This window comes from Calidris pugnax, unplaced genomic scaffold, assembly GCF_001431845.1.
Source record: "Calidris pugnax isolate Ruff unplaced genomic scaffold, ASM143184v1 scaffold5, whole genome shotgun sequence".
NCBI lineage: Eukaryota > Metazoa > Chordata > Aves > Charadriiformes > Scolopacidae > Calidris > Calidris pugnax.
In genome coordinates, this window is record NW_015090814.1 from 33,879 (window position 1) to 41,713 (window position 7,835).

The 7,835-nt window shown below is 47.1% G+C and overlaps 1 long non-coding RNA gene across 1 annotated transcript; it reads left to right on the plus strand.

The window, feature by feature from the left end:
* Window positions 1-3,150: 3,150 nt before the first annotated feature.
* On the plus strand, window positions 3,151-6,132 carry LOC106886568. Its single transcript, XR_001411679.1, has 4 exons — window positions 3,151-3,531; window positions 3,797-3,945; window positions 4,543-4,625; window positions 5,915-6,132. It is a non-coding gene; the product is annotated as an uncharacterized LOC106886568 (long non-coding RNA).
* Window positions 6,133-7,835: the final 1,703 nt, after the last annotated feature.

Here is a 7,835-nt window from a genome sequence, read left to right on the forward strand (position 1 = left end):
ACATGTCGCAACCTGGTCTGGTGGGAGGTGTCCCTGCCCACGGCGGGGGGGTCGGAACTCGGTGATCTTTAAGGTCCCTTCCAACCATTCCTGATTGTGTGAAGGGAGCGGGGGCAGCCCTGAGGAGAGGGAGATGGGGGGCCTGGGGGGTGAGAAGCCACCACATCCTGGGCTGCATCAAGAAAAGCCTGGCCAGAAGGTCCAGGGAGGTGATTCTGCCCCTCTGCTCCGCTCTGGTGAGATCCCACCTGGAGTGCTGCGTCCAGCTTTGGATTCCTCAGCACAGGAAGGACGTGGACCTGTTGGAGCAGGTCCAGAGGAGGGCCACGAAGATGATCAGAGAGATGGAGCACCTCCCCTGTGAGGACGGGCTGAGAGAGCTGGGGTTGTTCAGCCTGGAGAGGAGAAGGTTCCGGGGAGACCATATTGAGGCCTTTCAGTACTTCAAGAGGCCTGCAGGAGAGATGGAGACAAACTTTTCAGCAGGGCCTGTTGTGATTAGGACAAGGGGCAATGGCTTTAAATTAAAAGAAGGTAGATTTAAACTAGATAGAAGGAAGAAATTATTTATCAATGATGGTGGTGAGACACTGGCACAGGTTGCCCAGAGAGGTGGTAGATGCCCCATCCCTGGAAACATCCCAGGTCAGGTTGGACGAGGCTCTGAGCAGCCTGATGTAGTTGAAGATGTCCTTGCTTATTGCAGGGGAGGTTGGACTAGATGAACTTTAAAGGTCCCTTCCAACCCAAACCATGATTCTTTTCTATATAACGGTGGCTTGAGGGAACGGGTCCAGTGTTTCAGGCCTAGTGACGTGAGGCTGTGAGGCACTGCTTGGGCCTGGGGATGGAAAGGTACCACGAAGGAGCCCAGAAGAGAAGGTTGAGCCTGAGAAGGTGAGATTTATTCTCTTCCAGAGCAGGACCGCTAGGCTGACAAGCGGGAGAGTCCTCCACAAGCCAAGAGGAAGGGGCACCAAGTGGCTAGACAATTCAACTTTTATGCCTGTAAATTTTTTCACAACATTATCAACAAGTAAACATTTTTTGCTGTCACTTGTGAATGCAGTAAGAATCCACCTGGGTTTTACAGTCCTGCACATGCCTTCTATACTGATACTGGCTTTAATTTTGGTATAAACTAGACTGGCCTCATCTAGGCAGAAAACCATGTAGAGAAATGGAAATTCCCCATAAAAAACCCCACCTTTTCATTAATTACAGTCCTCTGTGGATGATTCTGTACTAAATGTGATGCTTAGACAGTGAAGTTTCATCTTACAAAGGTGAAATAACATTTTCTTTTTGCTGTAAATGAAGCAATGAAGTGCTTAAAAGTTGACAGTGGGTATAACCCTTTTTTTTTTGCCTGGACAACTCCTTCAGTTTTAATTTGCTTTTTGGACAGGTAGAGCACACCACAGGCGTGCCTGGATGTTTGGCCCTTCTGAGCAGCTTGTCATTGAGGAGGTAGGTAACTAAACTGTAAACTCAAAACGAAACCATTTCATCGCTCACAGATGAGCACCTCTTCTCCTTTTTCGACTTCCTGACGTCCCTGGTTTTAGGTGGGTTGAAAGAAAAGGAGAAACGTACCGTATGCAACGTATGCTTTTAGGCACACGCTAATAGTGGGGTCTACATGGAAAGGCTATTTAATAGGAAGACAAGCAGCATCTGAAAAGCCATAAGCCTAATTGATTCCAGACGCGACCGGCCTGGGTTTTGTTTCCTCTTATTCCAACTTTCTGACCTTGTAAAAATTATCTTGATTGTGTTATACTAAAACAAGGCCGTGATCTCGCAAAACCTACCATGTGTGCTAGCGCCGAGGCGTGCCCGGCGGAGCGCCCCGCACGGGACAAACGGCCACAACATCAGGGCCCCAAGTTCGTTTGTTTGTTTTCCTTTGCTCGTATCTAATCACGGTGAAGCAACAGTCTCACTTCTGCTAAAAGCTGAGTCTGGGTTTTTACGTTTTCAAAGGAGGTGAAAAACGCATAGTAAAACTTATGATTTGAGGTGAGCGATAGGTTTTAAATTCTTACAGCAGTTTAAGCTCCTGGGATTTTATGTCATTTGGAAAAGGGGAAAGAACAGTGAGGGTTTAAAAATATGTCTCACCTGTAATGTTTTCAGTACTTTCGTGTCTCTCTGTGTAGTGGTATCTTTGTTTTTCGGAAGACTGGAATTGGTAGGAAAGTTTAAGGACTTACTGGCTTTGATGATAACCTTTAGCATGCTGTTGTGCCTTTGCATAAACATGTAAAACAGCCATAGGACAGCATAAAGTGTTAGATGTGCTGCTGTCCTTGGCGCTGGAGAACTCCTGAGTGTAATTGTGTTTTTTGCTTGAGAAAAATCCAAGGCCCAGGTACACTGATCCTTTCATTGCAGCAACTGCTGCTGCTGCTCCTGTATTTGGGAATCTGTGGCTTGCCAGCCTTAAATCTCTGTGAAGAGTGGTGACAGAAAAACACATTTCCAGCGTGTCGAACTGAACAGATGATCCCTCTCTTTATTTCTCCGAAGGCTCTCCTTTTGTTTCTTTCAGGATCAAGAATCAACTATTTATTTGTGCCTTTGTCAGCAAGGCTCCCACAGGGCAATCCTTGGTAGCAAGGAGGCTTATAAAAAGCAACTCCAGGTGGAAGTGGGCCTTTTCCTGCTCCTCCCTCCATCCTGCTGCAATTCCCTTTCATCCAGGCCCTGAGACCTGCCTGCCTTTCAGACTGAGCTACAAATATAAGAGAGTTGGGGGCACTTGACTGAGATATTAGAATATCTACCTTGACTTACATCGATTCATTGAAGTCCTGGGGAGTTTTCTTGTATATAATGCACCGTGTCAACTTACGGTGGTCACACAACAGCAAATGTAACTTCAAAAATTAAACCTACCTCAAAAGAAAATGAGCAGCTCTTTGGCGTTCTTAAACTTGGTTTCTAAGAAGTTGGCATGAATAAGGCTGACACCGTGTTCGAGCTTTCTAGCTCCCTTGTCAACATTTCTGATTTCCCTACAGAATGCAAAGTGGAAATGGTGTGAGGTAGATTATTTATTAAATACAAAAAAACCCCCACCTGACAGCGTGTGCAATCTTCTGACCCAAAAGTCGTGTAGGTAACCTACTACACCCAAGATTAAATATTAGTGCTACTGTATCTGTTGTCTTTATCCTCTAGCAACTGTTTTACATCTTTTCTGTTACCTTGTAGAAGAGCTTCAAGTAAAATCCTGCTGCTTTAGAAGCAGTGATATAATCAGTGCTCTCAGAGTGGAAAAAAAAAAAAACCCAGCGTGTTCTGGCTTGCATTTTTTTGAAGAGAGAAAACAACTGGTCCATTGCTGAAAAGTTGTGCCACTCGGTGCAGCCCCCACGACGTGTGACCCGCGGCGTTGGAGATGCAGGGCACATCCCCTCCCTCCTCTGCGACCGCAGGATGGAGACGCCAGGTTCTTTCTGCCCTCCCTGAAATAAGCGAGTTCTGTTCGCCCGCCAAGAACATCCCAGTAAATATAAGGATTGTGTAAGTTGCTTGCAATGCCCAAAGTATAAACAAACTTGTGCCTCGGAAAGGTGAGTTTCTGGCGGGTTTCCAGGGGAGTTCCCTCGGTGCTGCAGAGCTGAGGCGTTCCTCTTGAAGGTAAAAGACAGATTTTAGATATTTATGCAAGACAGAAAGAGGAAAGGTGCAGTATGGAGGGATACAAAATGAGGTGTCTGGTGGTGGTGGTGGTCGTAGTGGTGCTTTTCACACTGACCTGTGGCTCTACATTTATTTCCTTGCCCAGCGGTATCGAACGGCTCCGCTTTCAAACTGTGTCAGCATGAGTGACAAGTGCATGAATGGAATATTCCTGTGGAATATCGTGGAATCAGATCTAACATTTCTCCTGCGAAACGTATGGATGAAGTCAGGTGTTCTTTTATCTGTGAGCTGGTATGATCAGAGTACATTTTGTAAAATTCGCTTTATATTTAATATTTCTAAGGTTCAATTAACAGTGCGCTGTTTTAAATACTTGGATGATCCAGCTCTGCTCAGCCAGGCAGTTGTTTCCATTCTTGCAGTGGAGTGCTGCATGGGGGGATACACGTTTGGCTGGATTGTGAGAAACTGTGAAGATCCTACAAGGAAGTTTAAATCCTCACCTCTAATTACTATATCTCACACTTTTTGAACATCCCAGTACCCACAATAACTAATGCAGGTTACAGTGTGAGCAGGTTATCTTTTTCCTCTGAATTATGCTGTTTCCGCAGAGTATTGATTCATATTCAGTTTTAGCCCTTCTCTTCAAGCAGTTTTGTGCCAACAAAACGACGACCACAGCTCACAACTTCGCTGCTCTGTCACAGCAGAACTCTAATAAGCTTTAAACTTAACTATGTATGAGACCGTTTTCTCAGGGGTGGGTCTGAAATAGGGAAAGGAACAATTTATTTTACTTTTCCTCCTCTATATACGGGCGCAGTGGTTTTATGCATGTCCCTATATCCCTCTGAAACTAAATTTTCCACGCTTGCCCTTCTGCAGAGAGGAAGAACAAGACAGAGAGGGAGGGAGGCAGAAGAGATATCGCCAATTACTCTGTTGCAAGGCATCAAGGTGCTACTGTGGTAAGTGTGGTGCAAGGAAACACAAAGGATAATATAGATTGACGTAATGCAGAGCACATTTATGAAATGGCTCGATTACACCAAGCTGGGAGGATGGTGACCACTGTGGATGGTCAGCTCAGAAATCAAAACGAGCTTCATAAATGCAAAAGCGAAATTCAACGAAAACAATCATCAGTTTCTTGCAGAAATCAAGGTGGATGCTTATAGTGGGGGGGATGTCGTAGAGAATCACTAACCAAATAGCAAGGGGCAATGCAATGCTTTTGCAAAATGCAATGCTCTCTTAGGATTTATCAATAGGTGGCATATGTAAGTCATAGAGAAAGATGTAAAGATGACTCCACTAAGTGCTGGTAAGGCCTGAACTGCTGTGTTGCCTTCCGTTTCACCTTCTGTGCTGAAAAAATGAGGTACAGGACAGGGCAAGGAAAAAGAAGAGTTGTAGAGCATATAAAAGGAAATGGCCATGGAAGGGAGGTTGTTGAGCCTGAAAAAATATTTTTTAGAGGGGAATTGGATACATTTTCCAATGTGTAAAAGGTTAGAAGAGGTTTGATCAACTGTTTGTGAATGGTGGGGGGAAAGATGAGATAAATCAGATCTGTACAGAGGGAAGATGTCTCGGACTGGATATCAGGAGGGTGGGAGGATGATTTAAATTGGATATTAGGAGAGTGGGGGGGGCGAGATGCAAGAAAATCGTTCCAGTGAAATACCAGGACAAGCTGCTTAGGAAGTTGGGGTATCTGCTTCACGGAGGGTTTCTAAGAACAGGTTAGACAAACATCTGTTGGGGATTGTCTGGGGCTACTTTATCCTGTCTTTATGCGGCCGGGGCAGACCAGATGGTCTCTTCAGATCCCTCTCAGTCCCCTTCCTAGAAGTTTACCAAGCAGGGAGGGGAGTGGACCTGAGTTTAATGGGAAAACAGTATCATCCTATTAGTTGATCCTCTTTCAGAACAGAAAAAGAATCGGGGAGAAACCGCCTCTAACTTAACTGTATAAGGAAATGGATTTATTTATTTTTTAAATTGTTGTGGACTTGCAATTTTATGTAGCGTTTACAAAAAATCAAAGCTGTGGAAAAGTCATAAAACTGAACGCATTTAAGGCGTTCCTTACTGCATTTGTAAGTGTGACAGTTTCAAGAAACAGCTTTAAATGCATCTTTTTGTCGGTGAACGAAAGAAGGAAAAACAACAGCTTCATAAGTATTTTTCATGGTGTTTGTTCGTGGGTTTTAAATTGCCTGTATTTTAAAACAAGTAATGGCTTCCTTTGTAGGTATTTCTGACCGTGTCCCAGATTGTCACACCTGGGTGCTCCTTGCACGTGCAGAGCCAGGAAATAATGGCGACGGGTCGCTCCTGCTCCCCAGTCCACAGGAGGAACAAGTCGTTCCGTACCTGCTCTGCAGAATCCGCCTGGAAGGAAAGCTGAAGGGAGCAGGGAAAGCCAGCGCCTCCTCTCCTGCTTCCTGGGCAGGTGAACTCTGCCACTGCAGCGGCGTTTCCCTCCCTCCTTCCCTCTCTCCCTCCCTGCCTCCCCCGGGGGCTGCGCGCTGGGGAAGTTCCAGTGAAATACAGCCTCTGTGGAAAGTCCTGCTCACAGCGTTGGAGACGTGACCTCTCGGCGAGTCAGATCCAATTTTACGGGCGGCTCTGAGTCAGGGTGGAGCCCGCGGACTGAACTTTGTCCGGCAGGAGGAAGTGAGGCCGGTGGCAGCTTGTGTGTTACTAAGCAGATGAGTTGCCGTATTTTGATGTCAGCTGATAGTTCCGTGGGGCGTGTGACTTCGCTCTTCGGAGATACGGTGCCTTCCCTTTATTAAGGACAAAGGTCAGAAATCGCCAGCCCCGCGATAGCTCTGTCGCTCCCGATAAGAAGAGGCATGTCCTACCGAGCCGTCGAAAGATGGAAAGGGGAGTCACAGAGTCACAGTCCTTCCCTGCTGCTCCTGCGCCGTGAAAACAAAACCGACCGTGAAACTGTCATTTCGCGTTCACGCTCCGGGAGCAAACGTCCTCACCAGCAGGGATGTTGTGGAGTAGGTCAGCTCCTCCAGAGCTCACCCACTGCCCCCGATTAAAGAGGTGGCCTATCGAAACCGGGTGTTCTTCTCCCCGGTGGGGCTGAGGTGAGCCAGCCGGGCACCGGCCTGTTCAATCAGAATTGAGGTGGAAAGCTGAGCAATCCCACCCCTTTGGTAAACGAAGCGCTGAGTCTATTTGGGAAGGAGAGAGAGTTGTTTATCACCTCTGTGCCGCTGGCACCACGGTGGGTGCCACCTTCCAGCTGTCCCGATCGTCACAGGCAAGTGGCAGCACCCGGGCAGCGTTTCCAAGAGGCTTAAGGGGGCAGGTTGAGCCCACAACTGGGCCTGTACCCACACAACCCACAGTGACAAGTCCCACTGCGCTGTCTCCGATGGCACCTCCACCTCTCCCCCCCTTAAAGTCTGCAGTCAGCCTTGAGAGCGCTGCGGCTTTGTTATCCTTGTTCTGAGAGATACCACTGTATCAGAAAACTCTCAAAATTCATTCTTTTCTGGAGAAAATGGTATTAATTCTCCGTGTTCTCAGTTGGGTTCTCGGAGGGATTAGGCTGACGTCCCTCTGAGAGCTTTGCCCCCCCTAAGGCCTGGCAGGTGAGCGGCGTGGGGGGGACGAGCTGCCGGAGCTCGCTGCCCCTCTGCTTTTCTGCTTCAGCTCCTCAGTTAGGGAGTTCCCTGCCACAGAAGTAGCTGTTTGGGTCAGTTCCAGCTTTTCTCACTCCGGCTGGCTTGAGTTTCAGGGAGGAAAAAAAAAAAAAGCCACCAACCCACACAACTGTCTACCCTGGCTTGCCCTCTGTTCCCTTAGCTTGCTGGTGCCACAGGGTGGCTCCTTGTAGCACGTGTATTTCTGATGCTTTTAGCTTTTCAGCTGAAATCGTTCAGGTTGTTCTTTCTGATACTGCAGCCTGCTGCTTCCTGGTACTAACCAAAATCCACGTGCTCTCAGTATTTCAGCGTGCTGTACGTTGGTGGCCAATTTCTTCTAAAAAAGGAATATTGTTTTCCTTCAACATGGGGCACGTCATTCCGGTCCGTGCCCCTTTTTGGCCACTTCACCCTCTCAGTCTCGTGTGCTTCCATCGCTGCCTAATTTTTTGAGAAACTTTGAGTAAAACTTTCACTTGTGAAAGAAAAAGAAACCGTTTGTCT